General features: G+C 43.0%; 1 protein-coding gene across 9 annotated transcripts in view; it reads right to left on the reverse strand.

The window, feature by feature from the left end:
• SMG6 (SMG6 nonsense mediated mRNA decay factor) overlaps positions 1-12,070 on the reverse strand; it is a 242,658-nt gene that overhangs the window by 69,970 nt on the left and 160,618 nt on the right. The window lies entirely within an intron of this gene.

Below are 12,070 nucleotides of genomic sequence, written 5' to 3' on the forward strand. Positions count from 1 at the left end.
TAACCGGGCGTGGTGGCGGCGCCTGTAGTCCCAGCTACTCGGGAGGCTGAGGCAGGAGAATGGCGTAAACCCGGGAGGCGGAGCTTGCAGTGAGCCGAGATCGCGCCACTGCACTCCAGCCTGGGCGACAGAGCGAGACTCCGCCTCAAAAAAAAAAAAAAAAAAAAAAAAAAGAAAAAATATTTAATAAAATTAAACCCTTATTTGTGATTTAAAAAAAACACTCAGCTATCTAGGAATAGAAGTGAATGTTCTTAACCTGACAAGATACACTTATCAGAAATCTATGGGCCAGGCATGGTTGGTCACACCTGTAATCCCAGCACTTTGCAAGGCTGAGACGGGCAGACCACCTGAGGTAAGGAGTTCAAGACCAGCCTGGCCAACATGGTGAAATCCTGTTTCTACTGAAAATAAAAAAATCAGCCTGGCATTGTGGTGCGCGCCTGTAACCATAGTTACTCGGGAGGCTGAGACAGGAGAATCGCTTGAACCCGGGAGGTGGAGGTTGCAATGAGCCAAGATCATGCCACTGCACTCCAGCCTGGGTGACAGGGCAAGGCTCTGTCTCAAAAAAAAAAAAAAAAAAAAAAAAAAAGAAAAAGAAAAAGAAAGAGAAAAAAAAGAAATCTATGACAAGTAGATTTAATGTAACTTTAGAAGCATTGCTATTAAAGTTAGAAACAAAGAATTTCTATTATTATGGTTACTCTTACAGAACAAGACAGCTCAGTAAAGTTGATAGATATAAGATGAAAAGAAACGGCATTTATATTCATATCATTAATAGTTAACTAGAAAATATGATAAATTAGTAACAAAATCTGTGCAAGGGTTTTATGGGAAATATTACAAAACATCCTTGAAGGGCATAAAAGAAGACCTGAATAAATTAACAGTATATCATGTTCATGGATGGGAAGACTAAATACTGTATATATGGCAATTGCTCACTGGTTCAATGGAACAGAACAGAGGACTAGGAAACGGAAATCTGCTTTACAAAATAAATCCCAAATGGAATGAAGATATAAATGGAAAACCAAAATGAAAACCAAACATTCAGAAGAAAAATCTAAAGTAAAACTAAAACTTTTAGAAGAAAAATGTTGTTATATATTCTTTATGACTTCAGGGTATGTAAAGTTTCCTTTTTTTCGTGTAAAATTGCAATTATTCTTGGTAATATTTTAACCTAACAACCAAGTGGTTTAAAAAAAAAAAAAAGATCAAATGGGCCAGGCATGGTGGATCACCCGAGGTCAGGAGTTCGATACCAGCCTGTCCAACATGGTGAAACCCTGTCTTTACTAAAAATACAAAAATTAGCCAGGCATGGTGGTGGGCGCCTGTAATCCCAGCTACTCGGGAGGCTGAGGCAGGAGAATCACTTGAACCCAGGAGGCAGAGATTGCAGTGAGCCAAAATTGCGCCATTGCACTCCAGCCTGGACGACAAGAGCAAGACTTCGTCTTTAAAAAAAGATAAAATGACAAAGTCTTATACAGAGATAAAAGTAACCCTTTTACCCCACAAAATTATAAGCTGCGGCTTATGATTAGGACAATTGATTTTATATACAATAAAACTTTAAGCATATTTGCTATTAAATGCATGCCAGTGGTCTTGTTTTAATTAATTTTTTTTAATTATGGAAAATCTCAAACATATATAAAAGGAGAGACTAGTATAATAAATAAACCTGATACCATCGTCTAGCTTCAACAATTAGCAATATATTGCCAATATTGCACACTCAGAACGGATTTCTTTTTTTTTTTTTTTTGAGATGGAGTCTCGCTCTGTCGCCCAGGCTGGAGTGCAGTGGTGCAATCTCGGCTCACTGCAAGCTCCGCCTCCCGGGTTCAAGTGATTGTCCTGCCTCAGTCTCCCGAGTAGCTGGGACTACAGGTGTCTGGCCACCATGCCCAGCTAATTTTTTTTTTTTTTTGTATTTTTAGTAGAGACTGGGTTTCACCATATTGCCAGGCTGGTCTTGAACTCCTGACCTTGTGATTTGCTCACCTCGGTCTCCCAAAATGCTGGGGGATTCCAGGCATGAGCCCCTGTGCCCAGCCGGAAAGGATTTCTTAAGTAAGACATAAACCAGAAAGGAAATGGCTGATTTGTCATAAAAATTTTTATGCAAAGAAAATGCTGTAAATAAATTTAAAATTATACACCGGGTGATCGCTATGCACGTAGCTGACAAAGATTCACATGCAGACTTGTAAATCAATGAAAACCAATCAGCCGGGCACGGTGGCTCATGCCTGTAATCCTAGCACTTTAGGAGGCTAAGGCAGGCGGATCACTTGAGGACAGGAGTTCAAGACCAGCCTGGCCAACATGGTAAAACCCCGTTTCTACTAAAAATACAAAAAATTGCCAGGTGTGGTGGTAGGCACCTGTAATCCCAGTTACCCGGGAGACTGAGGCAGGAGAATCCCTTCAACCCAGGAGGCGGAGGTTGTAGTGAGCCAAGATGGCACCACTGCACTCCAGCATTGGGTGACATAGCGAGACTCTGTCTCCAAAAAAAAAAAAGAAGGAACTTTTGAACTCGAGCAATCCTCCTGCCTTGGCCTCTCAAAGTGTTGGGATTACAGGCATGAGCCACCATGCCCAGTGAATTTATTTTGCTTACTTATTTCTTTACTTGTTTGCTCTGTATTCCCATAACTGGAACGTAAAATCTGTGAGGTAAGAGACTATGCCTGTCTCATTCACCACAAAATCCCTAGCACTGTGAATGCCTGGTAAATAGTAAGTGTTTAATAAATATCTAATGTTGAATGAACACCAGAAGTCAAGCCTCAGAGCAACTTAACAGCAGATGTGTCACCCTGGCTACATGTGGACTGTAGATTCAAGCGCCAGTCCCACTGAGGTGTCTATGGGGAAGAGGTGTGGGACGATCAATGGATAGTGCTCTTACCTGTTACAACTCATAACAGTACCAGGGGGAGTGGGAGAGAAGAGAAAATACAAAATTGTATTTGGAAAGCAAATTTCTATTAACAAGATATAGAAACTTTGAGCCTCTGGATTCTCTGCAGACATCTCATTAATTCCCCAGCACAATCTTCTCATGCAAGTTCCTACATGAGGTACAGGAACTAAATTTCTAAAACCCTAAACCATGTCAATCTCTTTTCTCAGCCTCGGGTCTGAGAGAGTGACAGAAGAAGAAAGGGGACAGGGAAGAGAAACCAAGAAGGCACATTAAATAGATTGCCTTTTGTTGTTGTTGAGACAGGGTCTCATTTTGTCACTCAGGGTGGTGGGAACATAGGTCACTGCAGCCTCAACCTCCCAGGCTCAAGCAATGTCCCTGCCTCACCCCCCAAGAAGCTGGGACTATAGGCACATGCTACCACATCTGGCTAATTTTTGTATATTTTGTAAAGACAGGGATTCACCATGTTGTAATCTCAACACCTTGGGAGGCCAAGGTGGGTGGATTACTCGAGGCCAGGAGTTCGAGACCAGCCTGGTCAACATGGTGAAACCCCATCTCTAATAAAAATACAAAAATTACCCGGGCATGGTCGTGCGTGCCTGTAGTCTCAACTACTCTACTTGGGAGGCTGAGGCAGGAGAATCACTTGAACCCGGGAGGCCGAGGTTGCAGTGAGTGAGATGGCACCACTGCACTCCAGCCTGGGTGACAGACTGAGACTCTGTCTGGAGGAAAAAAAAAAGTTTAAAAACATGTAAATTCTTAGAATAATATCTAAGACAAAGCAAGTCCTCAGTAAACTGTAGCTTTTATTGTAATTATTCATCTGCGAGAGAGGAAACTTACGTTTAATTCTTTGGAAAAAATGGCAGCCCTGGAGGCTTAGATGACTAAATCATTAGCTAACAAGTCAGAGACAACATGAAACAGTGGGAAAGCACCAGACCAAATATCAAAACACCTGCTGGAGCAGAGTTTGCCAGTTACCTCCCAATCCAGTCTTCCCCTCTTTAGCAAAGTAACTCTGATTTTTAACTAAGAGTGTGAGTGTGTGTGTGTGTTTTAGACACAGGGTCTCAATATTTCACCCAGGGATGGGATACAGCGGCATGATCATGGCTTACTGCAGCCTCGAACTCCTGGGCTCCACTGATCCTCCCGCCTCAGTCTCTAGAGTAGCTAGGATTACAGGTACGTGTTACCACATCTGGCTAATAGCTGGGTACATTTCTGCCAGTAAGGTGACTATACTTTCAGCCCTCTCTGCAGCTAGGAGAGCCATGTGACTCTTGAGATGTTTATAAATATAACTTCTACATAAAACCTTGAAGAAGTCTCTTTAAATGTATGGGGCATACCCTTTCTGTTTTCTTCCTCCATTAAGCTTCCTGCTGATGCTCTACTAACCATCTTGGGATGGGACCACATCGTAGGATGTTGTATATTAAGCTCCAGTGTCTGCCAACTTGGGGAAGCCAAGTGGTAGAGCCTGAACACTAGCCCTGGACTGCCTATGTCTAGACTCTTGATCTAACAGGATAAAACTATATGTTTAGGCCTCTTATTCACCTAAATCTAATAGAAACTGATAGGTTTGGGTTCTGACCTAGTATCGCCATATGATCTCAGATAAATCAGTCTAATTCTTAATCTTCTCAGCTGTAAAATGTGATAATGCCCACTTTGGGAGGCCGAGGTGGGTGGATCACGAGGTCAGGAGTTTGAGACTAGCCAGGATAATCTGGTGAAACCCCGTCTCTACTAAAAATACAACTAGCTGGGTGTGGTGGTGCGCGCCTGTAATCCCAGCTATTTGGGAGGCTGAGACAGAACTGTTTGAACCCAAGAGGCAAAGGTTGCAGTGAGCCGAGATCGTGCCATTGCGCTACAACCTTGGAGCCTGGGTGACAGAGCGAGACTCCGTTTCAAAAAAAAAAAAAAAAAAAAAAAAAAAGTGACAATGCCTCGCAGAACTGTAGTGGAAATCAAATGAAATAATACATCATGATAGCACTATGGAAAATTTTGATGTAAGTTTTATCAATGAAAATGAAACACCGAGAATGGAAAAGCAAGTGTTAATGATGAAGGCATAGAGATAAAGACAAAATAACTTTTAAAAAGTCTATGAAAGGAGGCTGTGTTTCTAAGAGTAGAAAACTTTCTTACAGAAGGTCATGAAAATTGATCATGTTGGAGATAATATTCTGAATCCTGCTAAATACACTACTAAATTATCTCAGCAGGAATCTTGTAATTTACCACTCTTTGAAGTCCGTAGCTTCTGATGCTGATTCATTCCTAATTAAATGGCTTTAGCTATTCAAATCCTAGTACCTCCCTCTCAATATCCTCCCTGTCATCATCCCAGACCTTTTAAAAAAATAGTTTTATTTTACTTTATTTATTTTTTTGACACAGAGTCTCACTCTGTCACCCAGGCTAGAGTTCTGTGGCACGATTTCGGCTCACTGCAACCTCTGCCTCCTGGGTTCAAGCGATTCTCCTGCCTCAGCCTCCCGAGTAGCTGGGATTACAGGCATAAGCCACTACACCCACCTAATTTTTGTATTTTTAGTGGAGATGGGGTTTTGCCATGCTGACCAGGCTGGTCTCAAACTCCTGACCTCAGGTGATCCACCTGCCTCGGCCTCCCAAAGTGCTGGGATTACAGGCATGAGCCACTGCGCCCGGCCTAATAGTTTTATTTTAAATTGGCAAAGAGTAATTGTATATATTTATGAAGCACAATGTGATATTTTGATAAATGTGTACATGTGGAACAATCAAATTGGGCAATGTAACACATCTGTCATCTCATATACTTATTTATTTGTGGTGAGAACATTTAAAATCTATTCTTTAAGCTATTTTGAAATACACATTATTCACTCTAGTCACCATGCTTTACAACAGATCATAAGAACCTACTCCTCTTGTCTAATAAAAACTCTGTATCCTTTGCCCAACACCTCCTCTTTCCCCACCCACCCCCACCAACCCCAACCTTAATAACTGAGTTATACTTAGTGACTTTATCACAAAGCAAAGTCGTCTAAGAGAACTTTATGGCAATAATGGAAATGTTCTATATTATGCTTGACAATACAGTACCCATCAGTCTCACGTGGTTACTGGCCACTTGAAATGTGACTAGTGTGACTGAAGAACTGAATTTTCAATTTTATTTAATTGTAATTAACTAAGTTTTGATTGATTGAGACAGGGTTCTCATTCTGTCACCCAGGCTGGAGTGCAGTGGTGCAATCACAGCTCACTGTAGCCTTAACCTCTCAGGTTCAAACAATCTTCCCACCTTAGCCCCTTGAGTAGCTGGGACTAGAGGCACGTACCACTATGCCAAGCTAACTTAAATTTTTTGTAGAGATGGGATCTCACTATGTTGTCCAGGCTGGTCTTGAACTCTTGGACTCAATCCTCCCACACTGGCCTCTCAAAGTGCTGGGATTACAGGCATGAGATACCACACCTAGCCTCTCTATATATGTGTGTGTGTGTGTGTGTGTATATATACACACACACACACACACACACACACACACATACATATATTTTTTAAGACAGTCTTGCTCTGTCGACCAGGCTGGAGTACAATGGTGTGATCCTGGCTCCCTGCAACCTCTGCCCTGGGGTTCAGGTGATTTTCGTGTCTCAGCCTCCTGAGTAGCTGGGATGACAGGCACGCACACCATGCCTGGCTAATTTTTGTATTTTTAGCAGAGATGGGGTTTCACCATGTTGGCCAGGCTAGTCTCGAACTCCTGGCCTCAAGCAATCTACCCGCCTCAGCCTCCCATAGTGCTGAGATTACAGGCATGAGTCACTGTGCCTGGCCAAATAATTTAATTTTAAGTAGACAAATGTGGCTAGTGACTGTTATCGGTCAGCCATACGGTGAGCTCTAAGAAACAGAAGTAAATCATGGCATTTCTTCATTTCCATCTGACCTATCTCATTGACTCTAAATATCTGTGGCAAAATGTTTTCTTTTCGCCTGCTCCTGACCCTCCTTGGAAAGTCTCCATTTCCCTATTCAGAATTTGGGATTAATGATCTTCTTTCCAGAGGAATAGACACATGTGTTCAACACACACACACACGTATACGCACACAGAGTCCTAAGTCAAATTCAGCGAAAACTTCACTGAACACACCAACATAGTTGGATTCATGGAATCCACCAAAAAATGTGCCAAAGACAATTCAATCCCTGAAAAGCCCTCACCTTTTTTTTCTTTTTTTTTTTTTTTTAGTTTTTTTGTCTAAAGACACCAGAATTTCAATTATCCTTCTTGGTAAGTCCTTATATAAGTTTAGTATGTTCTTTTTATTAAATAAAACACAAGAAAAAATAGGCAGGTTCTGCTCCTGAAAGATCATATTAAGATCAGGCATGGTGGCTCGCTCCTGTAATTTCAGCACTTTGGAAGACCGAGGCAAGAGGATTGCTTGAGCCAGGAGTTCAAGACCAGACTGGGCAACATGGTGAGATCTCTTCTTTACAAAATAAATAAATAAATAAATAAAATTAAAAAATAAAAAAATTAGCTGGGTGTGGTGGCAGACACCTGCAGTCCCAGCTACCTGGGAGGCTGAGGTGGGAGGACTGCTACTTGAACCCAGGAGGTGGAGGATGCAGTGAGTGCAGATCCCGCCACTGCACTCCAGCCTGGGTGAGAGTGAGACCCTGACTCAAAAAAAGGATCCAACTAAAAGAAGTGGTTTGAATCAAGGTTACTAACCATGGAAAGCTTCTTGGTACTACTACCAGACTAGTGGGCAGGCAGGAGAAAAGCAGCTCTCCAGAAGGGAGTACCAAAGGTGGTGTTATATGGAGAAATGTTTTTCTAGCTCAAAAGAAACACACTAGAACACACACCCTAACCCTGATGACCACCCCCCAGGCTGCTATTCAGGTGCTCATGTTTTAGATGTGAGCTAAAGTGTAATTCTTAAAAAAAACTCCTTGATGTGACTCCAAGAAATGATGTGACAGTACTTGCTGCAGATTTCCCTCAGAGGCACGCCAGCATGACCTTTTCAAATGCAAACCGACTTATTCATCAGAGCTGTCAGGTTTCTCCGGGAGGAGTTTAAAAGAAAGGCAACACTTCCCTCTGAGTGAACTGAGGAGTGTGGCTGACCCTGACTAAGTGAGAATGAAGGGACAAAAGACACCTGGAGAATGACCCCTGCAAGCAGAAAGCGCCATGGGACTAGGCCTTGAAAGAACTTGATGGGAACGGAAAGTCTTTGGCTCTACAGATTCTCTGCTTCGGTCAGCCCACCTTGATTGGTTTTGGCACACCCCCGACCCCCAAGCTGGCTTAGATATTCACGGATCTTAGTACCGAATCCAAATGTCCTCTGTATCTCCAAGTCAGATCTTCCTTGTCTTTACAGCAGGACTGCCTGTCAACCATGTCACTCAGCTAGGCTTCACTGGCTCTTCCTCACACAGCCCTTGTTAAGACATGAGCACCACACTAGACACTTGGGGATGGCGGTCGGAGAGGAGTATCATGGAGCTCACAGTCTAGCTGTCCAGTGTGTAGTCTTAAAGGCAGATGCAGACAAAAAGAGCTGAGCGATGACCCAGAACTGTGTCCACACCTGGAAAATGCCTTCGGTCTTTAAGGGGTTATTATATCACAACATGGAAATACAGTGATTAAGTAAGAGGCAGGAAAAACAAACAAACAAAAAAACCCTGGAATTTCAGAAAGAAGAAATAAAAAGTAGGGTAAAGGTAGGTAGTGGCTGGGATTAGTAAAAATGACAGTGAAACTTTAGATTTTTTCAAATATAAAGGTTAGGGAAATGAGAACTGGATATTCAAACACGCCAAGATAAAGAAGCCTGTCCCCCATCTACAGGAAGTTTATCCCTAACATCTAAATAGTCATGTTTTAAAATCAACAAGTTTGCTGGTTTTCAGCTGCCACTAACCAGAACCCCCAGTGGCTGTGGCCTACAGTGTAGACAGACTGTGCCCAGCCGGACTAAATGAAGACATATAACCGGAAGTCCGCCACCAGCCTGACCCCTCCCAGTTTCAGGAGGAGCCTGAGCAAAACACTATCCAGCTACATGAGTAGTAGACAAGATGCTTTAACCCCAGCAGCACAGGGTACGAAGGATCCCATATCTGAATCAGCAGATTCAGAGTAAGTGGTCTGTGACCCAAGGAAACTCTAAGGATAAGAACGGAAACTTACCAGCAAGTTCAGCAGGACTTTTGGTTTCCCCCACCTCTCTCCCTCCCTGTCCACTGCAGTTACATATTCATGTCCACAGTCACATATTTTTAAAATTTGATATAATTATCTCCTAGAAATTACTGTATGTAGCCTCTTGGGATCTAAGGCAATTAAGTAAAGATAAATGTATTTCATAGAGCAAGTTGTCAAAGGATAAAGCAATTTCATTCCCCATTTGAAGTGGAGGCTTGGGTCACGCATGGTTTATTTGAAACAAAGCCATCACCTAAAGCTGCCGATCTTATCTCTAACTCTGTTCTCCGTTCCAAACTGCTGGAGATGTGTAGCGTGGCACTGCCTGAAGTTATGACATCTGGCTCAAGGCCAGCAGAACAAGCCAGCTCCTCTTCTAGGTTTCAAGCCTAAGAGGACAAAAGTCACATTAAAAGAAGGTAACTACACAGGTGAAGTCTGTTAAACCCTGAAAAAGGGAGATGTTTCCAGGGTATTGGGAGTGACTAAAGAGGCACCCAACAGTGGGGAAGTTGTGCAAGAAAAGGCAGAAGAAACAGCCCCCAAATGGGGTAGGTAAAATACATGCCAAGGAACCAGATTTTTCTCATCTGGGAGACACCAAACCAAACAGTGAGGCCTATTTCATGAAACAGCCTAAGAGATGGAAAGCACGCCAGACTGACAATCAAGAGACAATCAAGGGTTCTAGTACTGTAAGGCTGTGTGAAACTTACGGAAAAGTGCCTGTTTTTTAGTTTAGTTTTTTTTTTTTTTTTTTTTTTTGAGATGGAGTCTCACTCTGTCACCCAGGCTGGAGTGCAGTGGTGCAATCTCAGCTCACTGCAACTGTGGCCTCCCAGGATCAAGCGATTCTCCCTGTCTCAGCTTCCCAAGAAGCTGGGATCACAGGCGTGTGCCACCATGCCTGGCTAATTTTGTATTTTTAGTAGAGATGGGTTTTGCCATGTTGGCCAGGCTGGTCTTGAACTCCTGACCGCAAGTGATCTGTCTGCCTTGGTTCCCAAAGTGCTGGGATTATAGGTGTGAGCCACCGTGCCAAGAGCTTTAAAAAAACATTTTTTTTTTTTTTTTTTAGATGGCGTTTCGCTCTGTCACCCAGGCTGGAGTGCAGTGCTGTGATCTTGGCTCACTGCCACCTGTACCTCCTGGGTTCGAACAATTCTCCTGCCTCAGCCTCCCAAGTAGCTGGGATTACAGGCGCATGCCACCACATCTGGCTAATTTTTGTATTTTTAGTAGAGATGGGGTTTCACCATGTTGCCCAGGCTGGTCTCGGACTCCTGAGCTCAAGTGATCCTCCCACCCCAGTCTCCCAAAGTGCTGGGATTACAGGCACGAGCTACCACGCCCAGTTGGGAAAGTGCCTGTTAATTAATTTTTTTTTTTTAACTGTAACGGGCACTTTATTTTTGAGATAGCGTCTTACACCCATGCTGGAGTGCAGCAGTGAGACCTCGGCTCACTGCAACCTCTGCCTCCCAAGTAGCTGGGACCACAGGCGTGTGCCACCATGCCCAACTAGTTTTTGTATTTTTTGCAGAGATGGGGTTTTGCCATGTTGCCTAAGCTGGTCTCCTGACCTCAAGTGATCTGCATGCCTCAGCCTCCCAAAGCGCTGGGGTTATAGGCGTGAGCCACTGCACCTGGCCTCGCACTTAATTTTTTTTAATTCTTCATATCCAGGTCTGGTGTGATGGCTCACACCTGTAATCCCAACACTTTGGGAGGCTGAGACAGGCGGATCCTGAGGTCAGGAGATCGAGACCATCCTGGCTAGCATGGTGAAACCCTGTCTCTACTAAAAATGCAAACAATTAGCCGGGTGTGGTAGCACGCACCTGTAGTCCCAGCACTTGGGAGGCTGAGGCAGAAGAATCACTTGAACCCGGGAGGCAGAGGTTGCAGAGAGCTGAGATTGTGCTACTGCACTCCAGCCTGGGCAACAGAGCAAGACTCTGTCTCAAAAAAAAAAAACAAAAACCAAAAACCTATATCCACATTGTATTGATTTTTATAACATGCAGTCATTGCACTATTTAGAAAGTAGTATTCAATTTTTTTTTTAAAGTAATTGAAGCTGTCTTTAGGTGAAATACATGCATGTCAGACCTTGTCTGAGCACTGCTTTTTGCAGAAGCCTTGACAAACTGGAATTGCCTTTCAAGTATTAGTGCATTGGAATCACCTGGAGAGCGTGTTAAATGAGATTGCTGGGCTCCACCCTCAACTCTTTATGATTTATAAGTCGGAGGTAGGGCCTAAAACATGACAAGTTCCCAGGTGAATCTGATGCTGCTGGTAGTGGCACAGAGAAATCTGGCCAGGAGAATGATCTAGAATTGCAGTGTTTAATACAGTAGCCACTAGCCACATGTGGATATTTCAATTTAATTACATCAAGATTTGTTTTTCTGTTGCACCAGCCACATTTCAAGTATTCAAAAGTCACATGTGGCCAGTGGCTACCACACAGGATGGTGCAGAAATAGTAACTTTCCATCATTACAGTATTAAACACTGCATCATTACAGAAAGTTCTATAATATTTCACAGCACTGGTCAAGAATCTATTTGATTGCACTGGTTTGTTTAGCTTAGAGAAAAGAAAACGTAAAGAGTATTTCAAGTACAACTAAGGTGTATCAGATACAGAAAAAACAGACTTTGTGATTTTGAGAAAACCTTTTAAAAATCATTAAGTGGGAATTATAGGAAGGCAGGCTGTGTTCAGTTTGAGATGGAACTTTTTTCTGTTGGAGATGCGGTCTTGCTCTGTCACCCTGGCTGGAGTGCAGTGGCACAATCACAGCTCACCGTAACCTTGAGATCCCAGGCTTGAGTGATCCTCCTG

The sequence above is a fragment of the Papio anubis genome, chromosome 17 (assembly GCF_008728515.1).
Source record: "Papio anubis isolate 15944 chromosome 17, Panubis1.0, whole genome shotgun sequence".
Classification (NCBI taxonomy): Eukaryota; Metazoa; Chordata; class Mammalia; order Primates; family Cercopithecidae; genus Papio; species Papio anubis.